The sequence below is a fragment of the Jaculus jaculus genome, chromosome 7, assembly GCF_020740685.1.
Source record: "Jaculus jaculus isolate mJacJac1 chromosome 7, mJacJac1.mat.Y.cur, whole genome shotgun sequence".
NCBI classification, from domain to species: domain Eukaryota; kingdom Metazoa; phylum Chordata; class Mammalia; order Rodentia; family Dipodidae; genus Jaculus; species Jaculus jaculus.
The window spans coordinates 25,940,108-25,965,703 of record NC_059108.1 but is presented as its reverse complement, the minus strand read 5'-3'; the positions used below and the strand labels follow the sequence as shown (position 1 = coordinate 25,965,703).

The following is a 25,596-nucleotide window of genomic DNA, read 5'->3' as shown; positions in this document are numbered from 1 at the left end:
TTTTAAAACTTCTGTGGAAGGCTGGGAAGATGTCTCAGTGGTAGATCACATTCTTCATGTGTGAGGCCCTGAGTTCAGGCCCCAGCACTACACAAGAAAACAGAAAACCCACCAGGAAAACAGTAACCGGCCTCAGATGGTATTGTAATTTAAAACACAGCTCATTATAAGACACGCTTTCAAATTAAGTACCTTCAACCAGAGAGAAATATCTCTGTCATTGCCAATTAGACACAGATTATATTTTCAGTAAATAAGAACCTTAACTATATTTTCAGAGGATATAACCCCACATTCTGCAGATAATAAAAGGAAAATTAACCCCTTTGGAGAAACTTACAGGGTTTTTTTTGTGGTTTGCATTATGTGGTTGAGGGGAGTACAGGGAAGAGCAGTAAATGGGGACCCCAGCTGTTTGTTTTTGTCTAGGAATTTGGGGCATGAAGCTGAGGGCGGGTGGTATAGCATTTTCTTCCACTTGTTTTCCTGATAGTAAGAGAAGGGTCCATGTGTTTCATGCTACAGGCCCAGCAGTATTGGTGAGAACTGGCAAGCTTATTGGCAGGGACCAGCCTAAAAGTTAAAACCAACTTAAGATCAACCATAAACTAGATATAATGTCATTTTTAGGATTATCTCAGGAGGTCTCTTGTTGTTGGATTTGTGTGGTATATGTCTGTCTGTGCTCTGGACTATTCTTACACAACTTAGATGCCCAAGCCTGGGATTCTCCTGGTGACTGGGATGTTCTGAGATATTTATGCGCAGAGTAAATATGAAAACAAACAAGATATAGTTGTCATAAAACACAGCATGATAGAAACAGAATGAATACTGTGCGAATGAAGTAAGTTCCAGGTTACTCGTTTCTCATTTCTAATGCTAGCAGAACTTTGGTTGTTTGTTTTTCCAAGTATAATTAGTTTAAAGCAGGCAAACAAAAACATCTACCTGTTTTAGAAGCATCCTTTAGTTACGTTTTCCAAGAAGGCAGTATTTGTTTTGGTCGGTGCTAAGAAGGGCATATTAGTAAAAGAGAAAATGTAAGCTTAGATCTCCCTGGACCTCACAGAATGCTGGGCCAAGTCTCTGACCATGTGTATACTTTGTGGGTATTTGTTTGTTTGTTTGTTCGTTTTGTCATGCTCTGGCCACTGGAGGGGCTGACTTCTAATACCCCTGCAGGGAATCTTTGTCAAAATGCTCTTCCGAACCTAAGAGATCCACCACCACAAATAATGTTTTTCAGAAAGGATTTAAAGTCTCAGCATGTGTTATTTATACTAATCATTTTTTTTTTTTCAGTTGGAATTGGCATTCTCTTGGGACTAGGGAGATGACTCAGCAATTAAAGGTGCTTGTTTCGATTCCCCAGTGCCCACATAAAGCCAAATGCACAAAGTGGTGCATGGGTCTGGAGTTTGTTTGCAGTGGCAGGAGGTATTGGTGCACCCATCCCTTTCTGTCTCTCATAGATAAACAAATAATACTAATAAATTGCTTTCTCAATGACATTCTCAGTGAACTGACAACAAGACCAATTCAAGACCAAGAGACCTAAAAGAAAAACCAAAACTGCAGTGACAAAAGGGAACAGTGTATAGCTTTGAGAGTGTCTAGGAGTTGGGTACTGGCAGGAACATGAAGCAGCATGTGTGAGGACTCTGGAGGATGTCTCACTTGTGTACAGGATGGGAAATGAAGTGATTGAATCTAGCACACAGGCAAACAAAGTTCATCAGAATAAAGCTGATCAAAGCACCTGAATTTAAAATTAAACCATTTTTGATCTTTTTTTTAAATTTTTTTTTTCATTTATTTGAGGGAGACAAAGAGAGAGGAAGAAGCAGACAGAGAATGGGCATGCGAGGGCCTCCAGCCACTGCAGATGATCTTCAGATGCTTGTACCACCTTGTGCATCTGGCTTATGTGGGTCCTGGGGAATAGAACCTGGGCCCTTAGGCTTTGTAGGCAAGTGCCTTAACTACTAAGCCATCCCTCCAGCCCCCATTTTTGATAGTTTTGTTATATGGAATGATCTTTCTGTTGGAAAATAGAGGTCCTTTTATCCATATGTAACTTTGGGTATTATACATTTTCAAGTACCTATGAAATTATAGTTAGAAAAGAAAGAGCTCACATTGAAACTTATGTTCTCTTCTTTGGGAAAGTGTTAGTCTGGAGGCTGGAGAGATGACTTAGTGGTTAAGGCACTTGCCTGCAAAACATAAGGACCCAGGTTTGATTTAAGCATTGTGATTTCGCCTTCAGCTTTGTGGCCTGCCTATTCAGAATACCCGTGGGTCTTGAGCATGATGGATAGAACACACTTAGCTGTATCCTGGAAAATTGTCTTACCTATGACCCATTTACCATGCCGTGTGCGAGTGCTAATGGGTGGGGCGGGGCTGGCTAGAACCGTACTCTTCAGAGGCAAACATGCTTATCTGTGCCCTGTGGACTCACAGATCTTCATAAGGGGTGCATAATGTGGGATGGTCAATAGAAGAACTTAAGTTCAGGCTTGTAGTTTCAAAGGTTTGTGATCATTCAATGTGGGTGTTTGGAAAGATAAAGGTTCCAATTGTGATATTTGGCAGATACATCAAATAGTATTGTTGAGGTTCTTTTATCCCTTCATTTTTTGTAAACGTCTTCCATTTACTGATAAAGCTTGCCAAACAATCTTGTCCTGTCAGGCTATTTATGGAGTGGCCTGTATGGGACAGAATGGCTTGTTCCTAAAACAGGGGTGATAAGTGTCAATTATGTAGGAAGAATCAACATAGGCAGGATGCATTCCCAGAAGAGGGAACATTGCAAACTGTACCCCTCCATTCTGCACTTTCACCCTGGAGGGTCTCAATTACCTGTGGTCAACTGTGACCCAAAAATAGTAAATGGAAAGTTTCAGAAACAAGCGACTTATAAGTTTTAAGTTGTGAATGTTCTGAGTAGTATGATTAAATTTCATACCATTCTGCCTGAAACGGGAGTCTTCCCTTTACCCCTCCACACTGTGTATGCTACCCACATGTTAGTCACTTAGTAACCGTCAGATTGTCATGTATGACAGTGCTTGTGTTCCAGTCACCCATTGTACTTCATAGTTACCACACCGCACAAGAGTGTTATTAGTGACTTGGATATGCCAAAGAAAAGCTCAGTGCTTCCTTTAAGTGAAAAGGTAAAAGTTCTCAACATAATGCGGAAAGGAAAAAAAAATCATATGCTAAGATTACTAAGATCTATGGTAAGAGAAAATATCTCTGTGAAACTGAGGAGGAAATATATATTTTTTTACTGCCATACTTCAAACTATAGTACATGCTAAGTGCTTCACTGGAAAGGAAGAGACAATGAGCTTGTGAATGTATGTGTAAGGAAAGACGGCAGCTCTAAAGTTTGGTACTATCACTCTTTCAGATACGCACTGTGAGATCTTAGAACATATCAGCTATAGAGTGGAGGGGACGGAACTTAATCTGGTAACGTTGGAGGACTACGCACTGTAGATACTAGTTCATTTAATCTTACACAACCTACAAAGGAGGTATCTTCATATTTATTTTACAGTCTAGAACAGAATTGTAGTGAGTCTCCCAAAGTTGCCAATACACTGGTTAAAATAATATTGAATTAGCTGGCATGGGGACATGCACCTGTAATCCTGGCAGTGTGGAGGTGGGGACAGAACTGCAATTTAGAGGCCAGTCTGAGCTACAAAGTGAGATTCTGTCTCAAGGACTAATCAGATCCAGAATCATAATACTGAAGTACATGAGAAATGTTCCTTACGAACAAAGCTTGGCAAATTCTCACGTTTTAGTATGACATTTTTAGCTGACTTCAGATGTTTTTCTACAGATATGTAAATTAGTTTGTTGCAAAGCTAGTCATTAGATTTTTGAATGAATTTAGCTGATACTTTATAAAATCTGAGAATTAGCTCACCAAGCATATTTTAAAAATTATTTTGCTTATTGGAGAGAGAAGGAAAGAGGGAGAGAGAGAGAGAATATAGATACATCAAGGCTGCTGCAAATAAACTCCCGGCTCATGTTTCACCTTGTGCATTTGGCTTATGTGGGTACTGGGGAATCGAACCTGGGTCCTTTGGGTTTGCTGGTAAGTGCCTTAACTGCTAAGCTATCTCTCCAGCTCTCATGGTGTATGCTCTTAATCCCTTTAGATTTGGCAATTACAATAGGGTTAAAATTTTAATTTGAAAAAAAAAATGGGCCAGAAGAGGTTCATTTGTATAGCTATGTTTCTCTTCTCCTGTCCTAAAACAGTGCGAGGGTTTAATGTTGAAGACATTTTACCAAATCACTCAGAGTTCACAAAGTGTTTTCAGTGTTCCTTAGAACTGTTTTGAGTGACCTGATTTTTCTCTCCATGACACATCTGAAGTTTCTTAAAGCTTTCTGGAACTTTTTTCTGTTTTAAATGTTATATAAACTCTGGTTGGACCACTGAATGAAATGTTATGACATCTGGGGGGAGGGAAATCCTATAAGCATTAATCAATGTAAGCTATTTGTTGCTTTTTCATCCGACCCCTTCCAGCTTTCATCGGCCCTACACCGCGCTGGAGGCAGTGGCCGCTTGTTTAATTGTTTAGCACAGAGCCTGGTTTGATGTCTTTCTTGTGCTTTCAGTAATAGTAAATTAATCAAAAGAAGTTCCTGCTCTGCTGGACATCAGCCCGGGTTTGGAGGTTTCTGCTTCAGGGTCTGTTCATCAGCTGAAATGCTTTTAAGCACCAAGTGGAAAGTAAACAGAGTGGCTGCGGCAGCTTTGAGGCCGGCCATTACTGTGACCCGCTCACACTGCAAAGGGGCCTGCTTGTGTTAGCAATAAAGCTGGCTTGGGCTACAGCATTTCCGAGATGGGGTTTTCTTCTTTCATTTGAATATTGGAAAAAGCCATCCTAACCAACACCATCAATTGTACATATTGGCATCTCCATTAGCATTACATGGAGATAAAATAAGTGAACATTTTCTGGAATTTTCAACCTAAAATATATTTAGTAACCAGTGCTTATCTTCAGAAGACCAAGAAGTCATAACATCCAACAGAATAGTTTTTACCATTGTATTGTGAGGGGATCCTTAGGAGCTTCCTTCCTGCCTTCCTGCCTTCCCATCCCTCCCTCCATCCCTCCCTCCCTCCCTCCCTCTTTCTTTCTTTCTTTCTTTCTTTCTTTCTTTCTTTCTTTCTTTCTTTCTTTCTTTCTTTCTTTCTTTCTTTCCTTCCTTCCTTCCTGCCTCTGTTGGATGAAAGTTGATTGGCATCAGTTGTGCTGAAAAGTGGCCAGGCATGGTTAATACTGAAGGAGGCAGTTTTTCCTATGTCCTGGAAAGACAGGTGCACTAACTGGGACCCGGGGAGGGGGAGGAGGTGGCGGTGACTGTTGTGCTTTCTAGGAGGTTTCAAGTTAGCAGGGGTATAGCCTGAGACCTATCCCCTTAGAAACATCTTCAAAATGGAGGGCAAGTTCACTGAGAGAGGACCCTGGGAGCTAAGGAGTTGGAAGAGAAAGTTTGTTTTCTTTTTTTCTTTTTTTTTTTTTTCTCAGAAGAAAAAGCCAGGCTAGCTGGATGTGGTCGGAAAATGCGCTGTGGTTATTAATTGCCAGGACGCACGTGCTGTCAACAAGGGAGAGTCAGGAAAAGCAATGAGCCATGTGAGGCTGGACAAGGGAGAATGCCCTGCAGTGGACATGTCCTGAGCCAGGCTCCTCCTGGAAGGGCCACAGAGGACATTCAGCAAGAGGCTATGGCAGTTTTGCCTTAGAGAGACAAGGCTTCTGGGGAGTGGGAGGGATGGATGGCAGCCAACCCATTATGCTCCTGAAGGTTTTCTGTAAAAGTGGGAAGAAAGTGTTAATGGGATGTTCTGGTAATTGTGGAAGAGAAAGAATGACTGATGGTAGCTGTCACGTTGTTTCTTGCTGCTTCTGATAGTTGAGATCTATTTCTACTTTAAAATGAACTATTTGTGTACAGATGAGCTCTGACCTGTGTAGGTAGGTTCATCTGTAGAAAGAGTCTGCTATATTGATGTGTATTGACTTATCCAAGTCCCTGTAGAGCCAAGAGAGAAGAACCTCAGTGAGGTCTTAGCTAGAAAGTTGATGTTGAAATACTGTTTGAGTCAGTGGCCCAGACTCGGGCACAGTGGACTGCATTTCATTTCTTAAACAGCTGCTTTGTGAATTTTTCAGGAAACATAGATATTCTTGGGCTTGCAATGTGGTTACATTTCAATAGCCCCACTCACTGAACATTACAGCTCATCCTAGCTTGCTTTGAGCATATTTACCCACCAGTAACGGGGCAAAATCACCCAACACAAAGCTTTTATTAAAATTTTATTATTCATTTATTTGAGAGAGAGAGAATGGGTGCACCAAGGCCTCTAGCCACTGCAAACAAACTCCAGATGCATGCGCCACATTGTGAATCTTGCTTAATGTGGGTCCTGGGAAATTGAACCTAGGTCCTCTGGCTTTGCAGGCAAATACCTTAACCACTAAGCCATCTCTCCAGCCCATAAAACTTATTTTTAATACAGTATTGAATATATTATGTCATTTATTGTGTACTCTAGTGGAAATGAAAAATTGCATGCATGGTTGAGTTTACTTTTGTGCATCAAAAAGTCCAAAGTCTTGAGCTGAGGCTGTAGTTTATTGGTAGAGGGTAGGGCACTTGCCTACTGTGTATAAGGATCTGGATTCTGTTCCCAGCACTGAAAAAAAAAAAGTGAGAAATGTTAAGTCCAAGACCTACACATCAGACACTTGATCATAGGAATCACTCCATGAGATACTCAACAGCTTACAGATAAGCAGGCTTTGCCCTCGATGGTTTTGCTTGGCCGCAGGCTAATGGAAGTATTCTGAGCACGATAAAGGTGAGCCAGGCTAAGCTAGCATGGAGGGCTGGTTAGCTGTATTGAGTGTATTCTCCACGTGGATGTATCAGGACCCCATCGGGAGTGAAGGAGAATCTGCAAATAAGATTGTGTGTGGACCTATCAAAGCCAGACTTCATGGTCCTAAATATAAACGTTCTTCTCTAGAACACAATTCCATGCTCCACTCTTGGGAACATATTCGTCTGCAGTCCCCCCACCCCCCACGTCTTAGTGCCATAGTTTGGGAGCCTAATTCATCCCCCAACGGCTCTGTTTCTTCCACCACCCCCTCAGATGTCCTCTGCCCCAGCTGCCTCCTCACCTGCGGCTTGCTTCCCCACACTTCCACACTGCTTTGCATGCTTGTTGTTCTTGAGGTAAACTGTGGAGGGTTTCAGTTCAGTGGGACTCACTTCAGAACTATGTGATATACTTTCAGAAATCAATACATTCCGCTCTCAGGGAGGGAGGCTTGGAACTTGGGATTCTGCAAGCAGTCACTTCCTTCCTGAGCACTGACATCTCTGCTACATAGGCACAAAGGGGTCACAAATCTTATGAAGAAAAATCCTCTCTGCTCTATAAATGTAATATTTCCATGTTCAAAGATTTGCTTGAAGAACTAGAAAAATCAACAGGGGTCGTGTTAATATGTGATAAAATACTACAAGTGGCAATGTGCTTACTTTTAAAGTGTAATAATTTATTGTTCCAAGTGCTGAGGATCTGAAATAGATGTAACTTTTTTTACGTGCATTTCAGGAGTGTTAACCATAAAGACAACTGTAGGCTCATAGAGAGTCCCACTGTCTTCAGAGTGCAAAGGCCCTGTTTTTCTGGGAGAACTCAGTTTACTGTGTAGATGTGACTTACTTGATGAGTTGCTTCCTTCTCCCACATCCTTTCTATAATGGTGAATCTTCAATTGCAACTTGTTCAAATTTGGGATACAACTCACACTATGTCTGTGATGACATTTCCAGAGAGATTTAACTGAGGAAGGAAGGCACCATGTTATAGGCTTGAGTCTCAAACTGAATAAAAAAGAGAAAGTGAGCTGAGTACCAGCATTCATCTCTCTGCCTCCTGACTTTGGACACAAGGTGATCAGCTCATGCGCCTGCCACCACAGCTTGAGCCACTGTCACCACCATGCCTTCCACCAGTGAGGGACTATCCCCTAAAATTGTGAGTCAAAAACTCCTTCCTTCCTTAAGGTGAACTTGGCACAGCATCAAGAGAAGTAACAAATACATTTCCCTCTGGAGAAAATAACTAGGTTTACCTTCCACATTCTGGACTTCCTTTGAGCTCAACCTCATTGTCTTGTGAAAATATTTGGAAAGATATGACTGTACTAAATATATGGACTTCTTTTTCGTCCTTATCCCCTAAGCAATTCAACCTATTAGTTATTTCCATGATTTGTTTTTATTTATTTGAGAGAGAGAGGCAGTGAGAGAGAATGGACACACCAGAGCCTCAGCGGCTGGAAACTCGATGTGGTGCATCCCCTCGTGAGCATGAGCAGCATTGTGTGTTCGCATCACTGTGTGTCTGGCTTATGTGAGACCTGGAGGTTTGAACTTGAGTTTTTAGGCTTCAGAGGCAAGTGCCTTATCCGCTAAGCCATATTTCCAACCCTGTGATATTTATTTTATTATAGGTTATAGGTTATAATAAGTGTAGGGATGCTTTAAAGTACAATCATCCCTCGATGTCCCTGGGGATGGCTTCTAGACCCCACAGACACTGAGAGGCCTCTGTATTTATCCATCAGTCTTATATGCTGGTCTCATTTCCTCACTCATCAGCATTGTGTACTTTTAGACTATTTAGTTTTATTTTTTTTCCAGATTCTGTTCAAAGTGTTCACTCAGCTCAAGCTTTTTTTTTTTTTCTTTGCTGGTTTTGGTCACTGTCTGCATCCACACTCTCGGTTCTGTGGAAGGCTTCTCTAAGTTGATGGAGCCGTCTTCACCGTTCTCACCTAGCTCTGGTGTCTCCTTGGCCATGCTGTGCAGCTCAGCGGGCTCCACTCTGGATCTGACAGGAGCAATGCCAACACATCCTCTCCCCCTCACCCCCGGCCCCCACTACAGTGCGGATCACTGGGGACACCTTCTGGTTTGTCCCCTTGGATGACTGAATCCTTCTTCTGTGTCCTTTTGCTATGCTGGCCCTAGGTTTCTTTGGTAAGAGAAGCAACAGCTGAAGCAGGGTAGAGTAGTGGGCCCCAGCAGACCCTGGTAGGTCCCAGGACGCTGAGTGAGAGAAAGGTGACAAACTCAGAAAGTAGGAGCCCACAGGTAAGTGGGAGTGTCCACAGGCATGGTCTCCTAATGTCCTAAGCTCCACCCTACCTGTTTATAAAGCCATTTCCATCCCAAGCCTGGTTGCTCACCCCTGTAATCCCAACACTGTACAGGCAAAGGCAGGATCACCATGGGTTCCAGGCAGGCTTGGGTGACAGTATGAAACTGTCTCCAAAAGGGGGTGGGAGGGGTGCTAATGAGATGACTCACTGTGTAAAGCATTTGCCAAGTGACCTCAGTTCAGATACCCAGAACTCCTATAAAGCCAGTCACCTCGCGGGAGGATCTGTAATCCCAAGGCACCTACAGCCAGAAGGGAAGCAGAAACAAGAGAAGCCCAAAGTTCTTGGTGGCCACTCTGACAAACACAGCAGTGAACAAGAGAATCCCTGCCTCAAGCAAGGTATAAGGCCAAAACCTGCACTGGAGGTTGTCCTCTGACTTACACACGCACTCCTGCACACACACACACACACACACACACACACACACACACACAATTAAAAATTAATGTCTTAAAAAACAACTTCCACCTAACTCCTAGCCCATCTCAGGGCTGGCTAGACACTCTGGACTCTGTGGTTACTGGCTTTCCTTCCTGTCATGCACACAGCCCTCCGCTGTGCAGAGTGGACTATGTGCAGCTGTGAAACTTATGACAATCACCTTCCAGTGTTACGGGTCAGTCCACAACCGTCTGAGTACCAGCTCTGTGCCAGAGACTAAAGTAGACATGGGAGCAAGGGAGCCTAAATGAGCACAGTGCCAAGCTCAGGGACAGGTGGCAGCGGAAGTGACCCCAGCCTAGAGGAATAGTCTCCTGAGCTCTGGAACTGTTCTCCGTTCTCTCCTAGGGATGTTTTGTCGCTGGAGCTAGCAGCCACGTGTGAGTCATGTGATAAAGCCCCTGATTATGTGAAGGGTCTTTTTATCCATATGCTTAGGGTGCACGCAAAAGAGGAAAGCCACCTGCATCAAAACTCAGGCAAGGCTAACTCCCCAGAGGGAGGGAAAAAGTCCATTTCCTCTCCTACCACAGCATCTGGAAGAAATAGAAATGGGCTGTTTCCTAATTACCATTAAAGTGCATTAGGCCAACATTCCTGTATATTTTCTCTCCTTCATTCACTCAAGGGCTTGAAAAGAAATCCCTCCACTTGCCCTGCTTCCCAGCTGCATGACTTGCCCAAAGGCTGCTGAGCACCAGGGATTGCACCTACTTCGGCCAGCACTGACACCCACCTTGTCCATCATGGTTAGCATGAAGTCTGCTAGTATGAATGGTCAGGCTTCATCCGGGCTTTTAGGCCAAAAAAATGACCCTCTGCTGGAGTGGGTCATTCTGTAGTTCACTTGTGAGCTGCCTGGTGCCATGTTATGTAGTTGGACTTTTAAAAGATTTGTGTCACAGGCTAGCCATTTTCTTAGAGAAAAAAAAAAAAAACAACTGGTTGTAGATGTCTGCTTGCACTGATTGCTTCCCACTTGACTTATTTGCTCGTTCTAGTTTCTTTTTTTATTTTTATTTTTTGTTTATTTATTTGAAAGTGACAGACAGAGAAAGAGGCAGATAGAGACAGAGAGAGAGAGAGAGAGAGAGAGAGAGAGAGAGAGAATGGGCGCCTCAGGGCCTCCAGCCACTGCAAGTGAACTCCAGATGCATGCGCCCCTTGTGCATCTGGCTAACGTGAGTCCTGGGAGTCGAGCCTCGAACCAGGGTCCTTAGGCTTCACAGGCAAGCACTTAACCACTAAACCGCCTCTCCAGCCCTCTAGTTTCTTTTTGAGTGTTGGTTTTGGTTTTGTTGCTCTTCAAGATTAGAAGGGAACCGACTCTCTCTGTCAAGGCTAACACTGCAGAGAAGTGATGCCTGTGGCAGGGGCAGGTTTTCCTTATGCTTGTTATTTTTTTTTTTTCTAGTGAACACATGACATTGTTTTAGGACATGTATGCATTGCACCATTCTAATCATCCAAGAGTAGCCTTGATGGCATTGCAGTTCAAGCCCCAGATTTATATAGGAACAAAGCTACTAAAAGACAAGTGGCCAAGGGCAAGGTCCTTTGTCTGTGTAGCACGCGCGCGCACACACACACACACTCCCTGCTGCAAACCTACCTGTGTATTTTCCCATTAAAAAACCACTCCCATTGTTGCGGTAGTCTGATCCACACAGACACAGGTAGCAGTAACTGGTTAGGGAAATATGCTGTGGGAGTATGGCACCCAAAATATGAACCTGATCTTCACCCGACCAAGCTGAGCTCAGTCAGGGTTATTTTACTCATAATCAGTATGTGAGAACATTTCAGGAGGTCCCTTATCCACAATTCTTGGAACCAGAAGTGTTTCTGGTTTCAGTATTTTTCAGATTTGGAGATATTTATGATGATCCATCTTTGGGGTGGGATTCATATTTAAACATGAAATTCATTTGTTTCATGTACCATTCATAGACATGGCCTGAAAGTAATTTTATAAAATATTTTTAATAATTCAGTTCATGAAACAGAGTTTCATTGTGTAGAAGTTTTCTCTTGTGGCATCATTTTGGCACTCAAAAAAATTCAGATATCAGATATCCAATTTTTGAATCTGGGCTGGTTGACCCTAACCAGCTATTATATAGAAACCTTATATAAAAGTATACATGGAAATTGCTGGGTGTGACGGTGCAGGCCTTTAATCCCAGCACTTGGGAGTCAGAGGTAGAAGGATCACTGTGAGTTTGAGGCTAGCCTGAGACTACATAATGAATTCCAGGTCAGGCTGGGCTAGAGCAAGACTCTACCTCAGGAAAAAAAAAAAAAAAAATACATGAAAATAATCTGAAATAGGACTTAAAGGAATGGAAATAAATTCAAATTCAAACACAGGCACATCAAACAAGACTCGTCTCCTCCTCCTCCTGCTTCTCATCCCATCTCCATCCTAAGCACCCTGAGAGGTCCTGGAGCCAGGTAGCTGTGGGGAGGAGCGATGCTTCTCACAGGACAAGCCCAGGATCTGAAGAATTCTTAACAGAGAGATGGTGGCTAAGGAATCACTGGCATCCAGTGTGCTTAATCCAGGAATCAAGGAAATCTAGACAGGCGTTTTTCTGCCCTTCAAAATACTTTTTTGCATTTGTTGGGTGTTCGTGGCTATTTTGTGCTACAGGTGGTAACACTGATGTCTCCACATCCTAAGAACTGGATGAAAAGGTAGCTTGGTTGGGTTTTATGCTGCTATGTGCAGCTTTCCTGCCTGTATCCTGTCCCTACCCCCAGTCGCTACTAAGTATCTCCATGGAACTGCATATAAGCTTCCATATGTATTTTCAGAGAACCCAAGAGCTTCAAAGCATGGTGGACTAGACAGACCCTGGGGGAGACATTTGTGTTCGGGTCTAGCCTTGGTTACTTTTTGATAACCTTGCATACGCCACTGAGTCACCCTTTCTGACCTAGGTTTTCTCACATGTAAAATGGGGAGAATAATAGTGCCCATTTGCCGTTGTGTGAGGATTGACTTAGCCGGTGTACAGAGAACACCCGGCCCCCTTACTGATGAGTACATAGGGTGTGCTGAGTCGGCACTTGCTGCTGTCCCTACCAGCATTTTGTGGTCCCATAGTTTTATTTTTCACTTAAAAATGTGCTAGAGCTTAAGGGCATTGGATCCCCCTTTTTGGTCTGCACTGAGGAGGAACGTGAACATGAGAGAGCAGGTATATCTGGAAAAGTAGAGACCTGGTTGCCTTCCTAGCAGGTCAACTCAGCGCTGTCATTCCCCATCCTCCACCCCTAGGACATTTGCTACACATTGCCATCCCCGAGTTCTACCCTCCTTACTTCTGGTCTCTGACAAGGAACATGGGAAAGACCCTTGGGCAGAGAACTTCCTAACTCCCCATGCAATGGGGAGGTAGCATCCCGTAGGGCCACAAAGTCCTTCCCTGCATGTTGGCTGTCAACATCTCAGACCTCCACTCTCAGAGTCTGGTTTGGACCTTATCAACTTGGGAGGATGGCCCTATGAAAGAAAGAAAAATATCACCTATAGCTCAAAAAAAACCGTGATTGCATACTGTCATCTCCCCTTTACGTCACCGGAGCCTAATGAAGACTTAGCACGTGCTTGCCAGGGTGCCTCAGGAGGTGACTTTTGTAGTCTGAGAGGGTGGGACATCATTGCGCTCGCCTTGTTTGGGAAGAAGTTTCCATTGCCAAAGCTGCCACTGCTTTAGATTCTGTTGGCTGCAGGAGATAACTGAACTCAAATTCCTGTGTTTAAGAGACTGTTCTGGTAACTTTGCTTGGACTCCAACACCTTCACTGCTCTTTCCTCAGCTAAGAATCATGTTGGCTGGTGGCTCCTGTCTTAGCTGAGAGGTTTGTGATGAGAGCTGGGAAAGTACAGACCCGACATTGCGGGACTGACTCGTGGATGCGCAGTAAAGCCTGCTCTTGCTAATGCAGGGAGTCCCTGCTGTTTATGTTGCTGAGCACCCCCGTGCTACCATCCCCCCGTTTCTTGCCTGGAACCTTCTTCTTTGGAAGCTCCCGCTCTGGAGCTGTTCCTCACGGAGGTGGTGCCTGACTAGCGCAGGTCTAGGTTCCCCTCCAGCTCCGAATGAAGCATGGTATGCGGGCAGCTGTCAGCCATGGAAGCGTGGTGGGTGTTGGTGACAGGCCCTGCCCATCAGACCATGTCAGGAGCACACTTGATTTTTAGGTAGTAGTCCTTAATTCCAAGTAGTGGTACTTTGATAAACATGGCCATTGGCATATGAATTCAATCTGAAAAGTATAGTACCAGGTGGACTCCGAAATGGAAATGTGTGCTTCTCTGAACGGGGATTATCATCCACTAAAGTTTTTAATCTTTCACTTTCTTTGTTCAAAACTATAAAAACCAACGTTCATTAAATATGATGAGGATGCCATTGGATGTGAATTGGAAACAGCTATGATTCAAAAGGAGGAGAAAGAAAAGAGAGCTATGTTGGAAATCTAAAAGCCATTACAAAAACCATGAACAGTTCAACAAATATTTGTTTGTAGCCACTTTGTTTGTGCTGAGAGATCTAAAAATGAATAAAACATGCCACGAGCACCAAGCTGCTCCCAGCCTCATGGAGACAGGTGAGCACAGCCCAACTGTGTTTCTTTCCACATGTTGGCCCAGGAAGTATCATTGTAATGGTGTTAATCAGAGGACCAACTTGCTACTAGGCTTTGCAGAACTTTCTGCCAACTGTTACTGTAAATGCATGATAATTTCTTTCTTAGTCTAAGGTACTGAGTCTTGGTGTCATGTTTGCTCTGTGTGCAGACATGTGGTTGATCTCTATGCCTGTATTTGTCCCATCTACCAACACTGTGACTTCCCACCCTATCCACATCTATGTCATTCTCTGTAATTCTTTCGGATTTTAATAGATGTATTATGAAGTTCTTAGGGGCCATTTTCCTGGTCTGTTTTGGGATGAGAGAATGTCATTAACTTTTTGGTTTTTGATAGTTTTCTTACATGGCCATAAATAAGAAAAGCATTATCATTTCCTGATTGAGAATTAGTAGCTTGTTAAATACAGGCTTTGGGTTTTAGAAGGCATGTAATGCTGCTTGAAAGAAAGAGGTTTCTGTAACTCCCACTTCTGCTCAACAAATCTCACTCTTAACTTTTAAATAAGAAAAGACAGGAAATGAATTTAGGAGGAAAACACTGACCTGCAAACTACCTACCCAAGTGTGAAGCACACAAGGTCTTGGCCGCCGCTGACCCAGTGGCTCTGCGGTCTCTCAGTTGCTTGGTTAGATGGGGTGACAGTCAGAATTAGGTTGTCTTACTTTTTTCCAGAGTTCAGGCAGTTAGTTACCCTTTGACCTTATGCTGGACTGGGAATCTGACTGCCTTTGGGTCCCTGGCACAGGTGATGGCTGAAGGACAGGTCTAATTAAAGTCATCTTTTCAAGCATCTCAGTCATTAATTTTCAGTGGTGCGTGAACTTATGCAGCCTGGTCCTGCAGGAGCCATAAGTCTGCTCTGAAATGTCAAAACTCAAAACACTTCTCAGCTTTCCTCTCGGCCCTGTTTCCTATTCCCACCTTCCCCACAGCAGAGGTCAGGCACGCTGTTGAGAAAAACTACCAACACTTGCAATGGGGAACAATGTGTGTATGCTAACTTCAAGAAAGCAGACACTTCTGAGAGGGTCTTGCAGGGGGGCTTAATAAAGTACTTCAAGGAAGCAGAGTATCGAGTTAATGCTTTTTGTGCTAAAAACATTAAGGTATTTAAATGTGTTATTCTAATCCCCGCTTCAGCCTGGGAACAGGAGGATCTAATATCTTTTATTTAAATCCCAGACTTTCTAGACTGCTCCTTTCTTTTCAGTCGCAGAGAGGAAGACACAACCCATAAGTACTTTATTTCGGTGAATATGAAATGTCATGTAATTCACAATGCGCTGTCCATTCAATTTTCATATAAAGGGCTGTTGCCCAGATCTTACAGTGTTGCACATCATTTCCTGGACATGTTAGGTATAAGCAGTAGTCTTTGTTCTGTGTTCTGGAAATAAAGTCATATTGTCATAGATGCAAGTTTTTTCTGAACCCTCAAGCAGAGCACGTGTTTCATAGCCAGCGTTTTGTCAGTCACAGCATAAGCCAGTCTTATATGGATGGGTGTGCCCCCTTTTTCTTGGAGCCCCTGTTGGTCTTGATTGCTGAGACAACATTGACTTATAAAGGTTTGTTCAGAATACAGAATATCAGGTTGCCCTGATTACTCACAACAGTGTGATGGTTCAGCTGTTACCCCTAGAAAAGGAGGCTCTAGGGGTGTCAAGAGTGGCTACCAGAGACGAAGTAACTAAAATCAGTCAGATGATAGATAAGTCAGTAGCTAGCTAGCTAGCTAATTTATAAATCAGCTGTTAGGGCTATTTTTCTTTTATACTTCTGGTGTTTACAGGAAACTTTAACAATGTTGCATCAGGATGTAGATGAATAACTTCTGTAACTAAACTAGCTAGTCTAAAAATTGAGGAACTGGGGTATGTAGCTTAGTGATAGAGTGCCTGCTCTCCATTAGAGTCCTGGTACCACAAAAGAAAAACATACAAAATTCATAGTGTTTGAATTCTGGATAAATCATCTAGTATCCCTCAATCATTTATACCAAAACCAAGACTCTATCTTGTGGGTGATATGTGGTATGTGTGCATGGCATTAAGATAACCAAACTTCATATGATTAAGTATCAACTGCTGAAAATGAGTTAAAATACCCCTTAAACAATATACTGTACTTATTTGTATTTATGTTAAAATATTTATATGAAGAATATTTTTAAAGTTCTCTTTTTCTTTTTTGTGGAATACAAAGAGAGTTCAAATCCTGATTTTTTTTAACATTTTTATTTTTATGTATTTATTAGAGACAGAGAAAGGGAAGGAAGGAAAGAGAGGGAAAGAGAGGGAGAGAGAGGGAGAGAGAGGGAGAGAGAGGGAGAGGGAGAGGGAGAGAGAGAGAGAGAGAGAGAGAGAGAGAGAGAGAGAGAAACAGAATGGGTGAGCCAGGGCTTCCAGCCACTGCAAATGAACTCCAGATGCATGTGCCACCTTGTGCATCTGGCTTATGTGGCACCTGGAGAATTGAACCTGAGTCCTTAGGTTTCACAGGCAAGCGCCTTAACTGCTAAGCCATCTCTCCAGCCCAAATTCTGCTTTCTCAAAGTTGAGTTGTGCTAGGCATGGTGGTATCTGCCAGTCATCCCAGCACTTGGGAAGCTGAGGCAAGAGAATTGAGAACTTAAGGCCATCTTGAGCTATATCGTGAAACCCTGTCTCAGAAGAGAAAGGTTATACCTAAAGAATCTGTGCTGGAATATGGAATAGTTTACCTTAGTCTTTTTGAAATGTGGATACTTATATCCTGATTAAATAACTTTGGGGACTTATGAATATCATAGTAATGTTAAGCTTTCTGAAATTTGAATTTAAGTATGTGTTAAATTCCTAAAACTACCAACCAGCTGTACCATTGCAGCAAAAAGCCAGGAGCTCCCACAGCTGCCTGCTTCTCCCTGTTCCTTTAAACAGCCCTCTGGTGAACATAGCAACGTTTACTGCAATCAGAGGGGAAGAACCTGTGACTAATGGTGAGAAATGCAGAGAATGTAATCAAACTTTTATTGACCTGTATTTTGCAAAGGTGTTCAGATTGCATCAGGGTTCACGGTCATTTCCTGTAAGTTTTTTATCACCAATATTTTACTATACCCTCAAGTTAAATGTTTATTCTACCAGAGACTGTGTTGAATAGTTGCTGGTGGTACTGAGGCATGCAAGATTGTGGTAGAAGGTAATTCTGGGCTCACGTCATTGTGCAAAGAGCATCTACTGATTTTCTTCACCCAACATTGCTGAGCGAACATACGTGAAGTCCTACTGGTTGGTGAGCAGGTATTTGTGAAGCCCTCAAAGTGTTTGTGCAAGATGACGCACAGGGCCAAATGGTTGGCTTACACTAGTTAAAACATGATGATCTAACAAGGCAAAGGAGAAAGAGAGACAAGGTTGATGTTCACCTTTCCCAGCAGTGCCTGTGTGCAGCCAAAGACCATTGCTGCCCATTTCTCATCAGGAGCCGTCACAGAGCATCCGGAATGTGTTTCAGGACACCAGCAGGAAACAGAATCAAGACCACCAGCATGTTGGTCGGGGAGTTTGTAAACAATTTCTGCCCCTAGATCACAGGAAAATGAGGCAGTGTGTATCTGATTTCCATGAAGGATAAATTTGGATCTCATTGAGGGTGTCCACACAGTCTCTTCTTTTAAGATAACTTTTGTTCATTTATTTGGAGTATGTATGAGTGTGAGATACACAAATGGGGGTGTACTTGTGGAGGTCAGAGCACAACTTTCAGGTCAGTCCTCACCTTCCATCTTGTTCGAGGCAGGATCTTTTCTTATGGACAATGTGTTTGTAAGCAGCCAGGAAATTCTCCAGTCTCCTTCTCCCTTCTTCTTACCACAGGCTCTGGAATTACAGAGCCTGCCACAGCTTTCTGCTTTTATGTGGGTCTTGAGAGTCCAAACTTGAAGTACTCACAAGAGTTAGTGGCAAGCACCTTATCCATTTAGCTGTCTTCCGAGCCCAAGACAGTCCTGTAGTTCTTTATTACATCCACTCATCGGTCATCCCTCACAGCTGCTAATGTGTTCCTAGGTACATTATTTAGGTCAAACTCTAATACAACTATATTCTTACAATTCTAATAAATAGGGTTGTTCTTTTCATTATTTGAAGTTATGATTAGAAGTGTAGGTAGTCTTAGAAGCATGATTTTGAGAGTTATTATTCACAAATGTCTCTTATAATCTAACCATGTCAAGATGTAGAGTGTAGAGAAGTCGATAAACCAATTAAACAATTTCAAGATTAGTTCTGGAAATGCTGGTCATCCAGGTTACCCCACCACTAGTCTGTCATACTGTCTGTGAAACTTCAGTCACAGGGTTTCCTAATCAAGAATCAAATGTAGTTCTGAAATGTTTTAGTTTGTTTCTTTCATGTGTGAGGTGACCATGTGCTAACCTGTGATGTCCAGAGGGAAACATCCGATCTCTCTCTATATCACTCATCCATTTGTGCTATCTTTGCAGTGGAGTCTCTTACTGATCCTGGAGCTTGCTGTTTATAGCCTCAGCAATTCTCTGATCTGTGCAGGACTGGGCCACAAGGCACTTGGCCAAGCCCAGATGCATATGTGGTTTCTGGCTATTCTAACTCAGGTGGTCTCAGGCCCCCCTCAGGTCCTTATACTTATGCAGGAAGTGCACTTAACTCTGAGTTATCTCTGCAGCCTGAGAAGAATCATCTCATGGAAAGGGCTGCATAACACCCTAGTCTTAAAGGAGATGTTAGAATAAGGTAGGACTTCCTGAAGCTGACACAGCCTGGGCTGGTAACCCTGCTCCCTGGAAACCAGAGCTGTGAGTCACTTACCATTAGGCTTGTGTTGTTCACCCTCCAGCCTACCAGCTAGGGTAAGCCTTTCATCTGAACATGCCCATTCTGTCTCTTGCCATGTGTTCCAAAGTAGCTTTAGTCCCTGTGAGACTGCCTTTTGGTCAAGTGCTGTTTTTCTTTAAATATATGGGGATTTTTTTTTATTTTTTTTTTTAATTTATTTGAGAGTGACAGACACAGAGAGAAGGACAGATAGAGGGAGAGAGAGAATGGGCGTGCCAGGGCTTCCAGCCTCTGCAAACGAACTCCAGACGCGCCTCCTTGTGCATCTGGCTAACGTGGGACCTGGGGAACCGAGCCTCGAACCGGGGTCCTTAGGCTTCACAGGCAAGTGTTTAACCGCTAAGCCATCTCTCCAGCCCAGATTTTTTTTTTTTTAGTGTTTTTGTTGTTTTTAAATGAATGCACAAAGCAATGTGTTACATTAAAGTATTTTTGCATATGTGTATGTGTGTGTTGTGCTCATGCATGTATGCATGCATGTTTGTGTGTGGGTGCATGTGTGGAGACCAGATGTCAACATTGGTTGTCTTCCTTAATCACTTGCCACCTTACTTTTAATTTATTTCATTTGATAAAGAGAGAGAAAATGGGCATGCCAGGACCTCCAGCCACTGAAAGTGAACTCCAGACACATGTGCCATTTTGTGCATCTGGCTTACATGGGTCCTGGGGAATCAAGCCTTGGTCTTTTGGATTTGCATGCAAGTACTTTAACCACTAAGCCATTATCTCCTGCCCACCTTATTTTTAAAACAATCTCTCACAGAACCTAGAGCTTGTTGATTTAGCTAGACTAGCTAGCCAGTAAATCAGAGGGAACCTCTCATCTCTGCTTCCCCACTGCTGTGATTTTAGGTGTGCCACTACACCCAGCTTTTACATGAGTTCTGGAGATCTGAACTCAGGTTCTCATGCTGTGTGGCATTCACTTTACCCACTGAGCGGTCTCCCTAGCCATCTCAAGGTGGCTTCAAACTCACGGCGATCCTCCTACTTCTGCCTGCCGAGTGCTGGGTTTAAAGGCGTGCACCACCATGCCCGGCTCTGGTCATGGCATTTTTATGTATACTATATTCTTGTTGTTCCTCATACTGGTCCCCTTTCTTCTCTCAGTAGTCAACCTTCTTTCATGTCTCATGTGTTCTAGCATTCTATTCCTCCCAAGATCTTTCTCATATGTGGATCCTAGATTTTAATTTTTATATATGTATGTACACTTTTGGGGGTACAGGTGTTGAGACAAGGAGGACTTGAGAAGGAAGTATGTTCTTTAACTGCTGCATCTTTCAGAGGCTTCTTTATTTCCAAGGTGGCTCTTGTGTGATAAGGGAAACTCTTTGGAATGTCACTACATCAGCCAGTACTAAGGTTCTCCTGGATCCGTCCCCATTCCTCCCTAGCCCATGCCTGAAGTCCCACATTTTCTGTTATGATCTAGGGACCATTTCAAGCTGTCAGAAATACATCTTTTTAAGATAATGAGATGCACCAAAAACTAGGACGTGAGATTACATTTGAGAAAGTCATGTAATTTAGGTCAGAACGGTTGCAGGGTTTTATAGATGGGGAAGACTGCTTGGAAGGCCTGGACAACTGGCCCAACATCTTCTGCTGAAATGTACCAAATGCATTAAAAGAAAGGACATGAGTGTGCAAACATGGTGGTGAGACAGGGAAGCATCTAACAAACATATGTGGGAGAGTCCAATTAATTTTAGATTTTCTGTCTGTATATCAGGAATTTGTATATCTGTTTAAAATAAGCAAATTTCAAAGGTACTACAATTTTCTAATATTTAGGATAGTCTGACCACCGTAAGGAAGAAGTCATAGTATTTTATGTCGATGGATTTTTCTAATCAAAGAAAATCTCATTCGTGATGTATTATCTTTAACAGGAAGGTGAACACTTACAAAGCAAATCTTTTTTTTTAATATTTTATTGAGAATTCTTTTTTTTTAATTTCTTATTTATTTATTTGAGAGCGACAGACAGAGAGAAAGACAGATAGAGGGAGAGAGAGGGAAGTTGAAGGAACTAGTAATGTGACTGAGGCAGGCAAGATACTTTTTAAAAATTAATTTTATAAAGAAATATTGTACTCATTTATTTGAGAGAGAGAGGAAGATACAGAGAGAGAATGGGCACACCATGGCCTCTAGCCACTGCAAATGAACTCCAGATGCCTGTGCCACCTTGTGCATCTGGCTTTATGTGGGTACTGGGGAATTGAACCTGGGTCCTTTGGCTTTGTAGGCAAGTGAGTTTACTGCTAAATCATCTCTCCAACCCAAAGCACTTTTCAATGTGGTCCTCAGACCAGCATCTTGCTACCTGGAAGCTGGTTAGAAATGCATGTCAAAGGCTTGTCCCTGGTTTTCTGAACCGGCCTAGAGGACTTTGATGCTCAGTCAACACTTGAGACTCACTGATCAAGGCCAGTGGTCTTCAGGCTTTCTTTAGTTTTTAGGTCTGTGTGCCTGAAATGAAAACGTTTGGAAATCTGGCCAGTGAAAACATGTAGTGATTCTGGTGAATTAGTTGGTATTTGTGGTTTGCCTGATGCTTTCTTGGATGTTCCTGGGTGAAGTCCTTGTAACCTCTCTGCCTCCCCAGCACTGGGATTACAGATGCGCACTACCACTCCTGGCATTTAACATGAGCTTTGGGCATCTGAACTCAGGTCCTCAAGCTTGTGTAGCAGCACTGGTTCACTGAGCCGCCTCTCCATATACTGAACTATAATCTAGGTCCGGCCCCTCTTTGAAATGCAGTTGAACTCTGAGCTCACTTAGGCTGCACTGCAGGTTACAAAATAGGGTGCTCAGCGATCCCAGAGCTTTTCTACATCATGGATGTTAGTATAGGACTATTAATGCTGTAGATGCAATTGCCCATAGTTTTACTGAAGTGTCATTTTGAAATAACTTTAGAAAGCTTGTCTTAAAAATTCTTCAGGAATACATATTCCATAAAACTAGACACACTAAGATACTGAGTATATTCTCAGTCTCAAAGGGAAACTTAGCCAAGCATGGTGGTGCACACCATTAATCCCAGTAAAAGGGGGCTGAGGTAGGAGGAGTTCTATGAATTTGAGGATAGCCCGGGACTACAGAGTGAGTTTCAGATCAGCTTGAACTAGTGTAAGACCCTACCTTGAAAAAAAGGGGGGGGGAATCTTTTAATTTTTGAATCTATTATGTTAGCCAAAAGAAGTGCATAGTTTGCCTCTTCAGCTAATTGAAGTTTTTGCGTTTATATTTTCATTCATAATGTACAAAATAGGTTGCAGAAGTTTCCCAAGCACTTTGCTCAGCTGAGATGTGGTCTGGAGTTCTTATTTTATGGGGTGAATGTATTATATGCTGGGAATGCTTATTAAGTAGGGTGTGTGATTCCAGGTCACAAATTAAGATCAAGAAAGAGCTGGTTTTGCATTGTGGCAATTGGCTTACTAAAGTGCAACACATGGCTAAAGCATAATAGTGCCTAGTCAGTTCTATAGGAATTAGCTGTCTGACATCTGTTTTGAACCCCTAGTGTGTACTAGAATTATATTTTTTCAAGACATTACAGCTGAGGGCATTATAAATCCTTGATGAGAATTTCATGCTCCTAAAACACTAGGATATGACTTGTTCTACATACCCCTTACTTTTGCTCATTGGAAAAAGGCAGCTGGTGAATATTCAGAAAGTGTACTAGAAACCATTAAAATCATGGCTTGACTCACTGACTTCAGATCTAAATACCAGAGAAGCAAACTAAGGAAATCTGTTGACTTGGAGCTCATCTCCAATTAGTAGGTTTATCATTAAACCCTCCATGTTAGCCAGATTTCTGTTATTACAACAAAATGTCCAGGACAATCAACTTATAGAGAGGAAAGACTTCTTTTCTGGCTCACAGTTTTGGAAGTTTCAGTCTGTAGTTCATTAGCCCTGTCATTTGGGGCCCACAGGAACAGAACATCATGACGGGGAGCGCATGTCAGACCAAAGATGTCCACCTTAGGGATGGGAAGTGAAAAAAGAGGTAGACAAGGAGCTTAGTCCAACTACATTCCTGAAGGCATGCCCCCAGTGACGAGAAACCTCCCACTAAGCCTTACCTTTAACACATGAGTCTCTAATATTCAAATAATAGCACCTCATAATAGAAAACAGCACTCTTGCTCTGTTTAGTTCCTTTCCTGCAGTGAGAATAGCCAATCTTAACTTCCGTGGACTTTCTTTCTTTCACTGACTTTAGTTTTTTAAAATATGTGTGTGTGGTATGCAGGAGTGTTCACATGTGTGTGTGGGAAGAGGTGTGCGTGCACATGTGTGCATGTATCTACAGAGGTCAATATTTCTCTCTCTACATTATTTTTTGAGATAGGGTCTGTCAATGAACCCAGAGCTCACTGATTGGGCTAGACTGTCTAAGCAGCCAGCCCTGGTTGGTTTTTTTTTTTTTTGTTTGTTTGTTTTTGTTTTTGTCTCTGCCCCCCTCCCGACCCCCAGCACTGGGATTACAGGCGTTTGACCACTTCCAACATTTTACATGAGTTCTGGGCGTGGGCACTCAGGTCCTCAAGCTTGCGCAGCCAGCACTTCGTTCACTGAGCCATCTCCCAGCCCCAGCTTTCTTTCTCCACCGCCTCACTGACCAAAGCCCGGGGTGCTTGATCACTTGAATGACATATTGGCTCGGGGAGGTGTAGCCACCAGCCTGCCCAGGGATGTTCAAGTTTCTGCTCCTGTTCTCCTGGGCCAGCTTTGTGAATCAGAAGAGTTGAAGATCAGGTGAAGTTCCACCACAGTGGGAGATGACCATTTATTGAGTGATTGATTTCACCGTAGAGAAAGGAGGGAGCCATGCAGATAGTCCATGACTTGAGGAGATTCAGTGTTCTTAGATTTTCAGTAATTCCTTTGAAAAGCCCTTGAGCCCAAAGAAAAGTAGAACCATAGGTAAGAACAAGTAACTCCCGAAGTATTTATGACCTAAAAACAGCAAACTTTTGAGACAATAATGTATATACATATATACATTGAAAGAAATCTTTATTTTTACCACCCTTAAATAATTGTGACCATTTTCCTGTTGTGAGCTGTGGAGCATCGCTCAGCGGCTCAGCAATGCCACCACCCTCATTTCCTGTTCCACGTTGACTTTAATAAATCATTTGCTTTTCATCAACACAAGCTCGAGAACTCAGCTTTGCAAAGACCCATCCTACGTAACATGTACCATAGCATGACCTGTTGACACTACGTCCAGCTAGTACTTTTACAACACTACCTAAGAGATGCACTGTTTTCCCTTTAGCTATTTAAAAATCTCCTGTTGTGGTTCCTACAGGTTACTCCCCCCCGCCCACACACACACACACACATGCAAAGCTTGGGAAACTCATGATCAGATGGCGTGCAAAGATTACATGCCCTACTTTTTTTTTCCCAATAACTGAGGTTTTACAGATGACTCTATGGACTGAGAGCTAACACTTGCCTGGTACTGACTGGTTAATACATGGCTGGTCACATGAGCCTATCATGACGCTGATGAGGCAGGTGGTCCTGGTTTCCCTCACAGGACTCGTGGGATTCCCTCTACTGCTCATCTGGTTAGCATGGGCATAGGAAACAGTCATGTTTCAGGTATTTAATGCTGACCCCTAGGTTGCTTTCTTCATACCATTTTGATCTCTGACACTATTGAATTAACAGTGGAGGAAGAGTACACCCTTGTGAAAGGAATTGAGGCTGTCTCTGCCAAAAAGGTCAGCCCTCAGCTCCAATTAGGTGGCAGTGCACAGAGTGTCTGTTATAACCATTAAAGCTGATCAGAGACTCAGCGGTCCTCTGTAGAAAAGCCCTCAGGAACTTCGGTTCAGGCTGCATTAAAGCCAGTCTAGGACTCATTGTTCCATTCCCAGCTGCCTCGTTCATACTTGGAGGCTCCTCTCAGTTTTGGAAGCACACCTCGTGGACAGTGAGTGGCTGCAGAGACTGGCAATACTTAACAGAAACTGAGTTCTAAATATAGGAGAGAGGTATTAGATTTGTTCTGGTTTCAGTCAGTACTTTAAAAAATATTTCTATTTTTATTTATTTATTTGAGAGAGAGAAGGAAAGAGAAAGAAGCAGATAGAGAAAAAGCACATCAGGGCCTCTAGCCACTGCACACGAACTCTAGACACATGCGCCCCCTTGTGCATCTGGCTTAGGTGGGTCCTGGGGAGTTGAACCTGGATCATTTGGTTTTGCAGGTAAATGCCTTAACCACTAAGCCATCTCTCCAGCCCCAGTCTGAACTTTTAAGTATGCTTTG

General features: G+C 42.9%; 1 protein-coding gene across 6 annotated transcripts in view; it reads left to right on the top strand.

The window, feature by feature from the left end:
• The window catches only part of Atp8a2 (ATPase phospholipid transporting 8A2), a 651,823-nt gene that overhangs the window by 393,222 nt on the left and 233,005 nt on the right, over window positions 1–25,596 (top strand). The window lies entirely within an intron of this gene.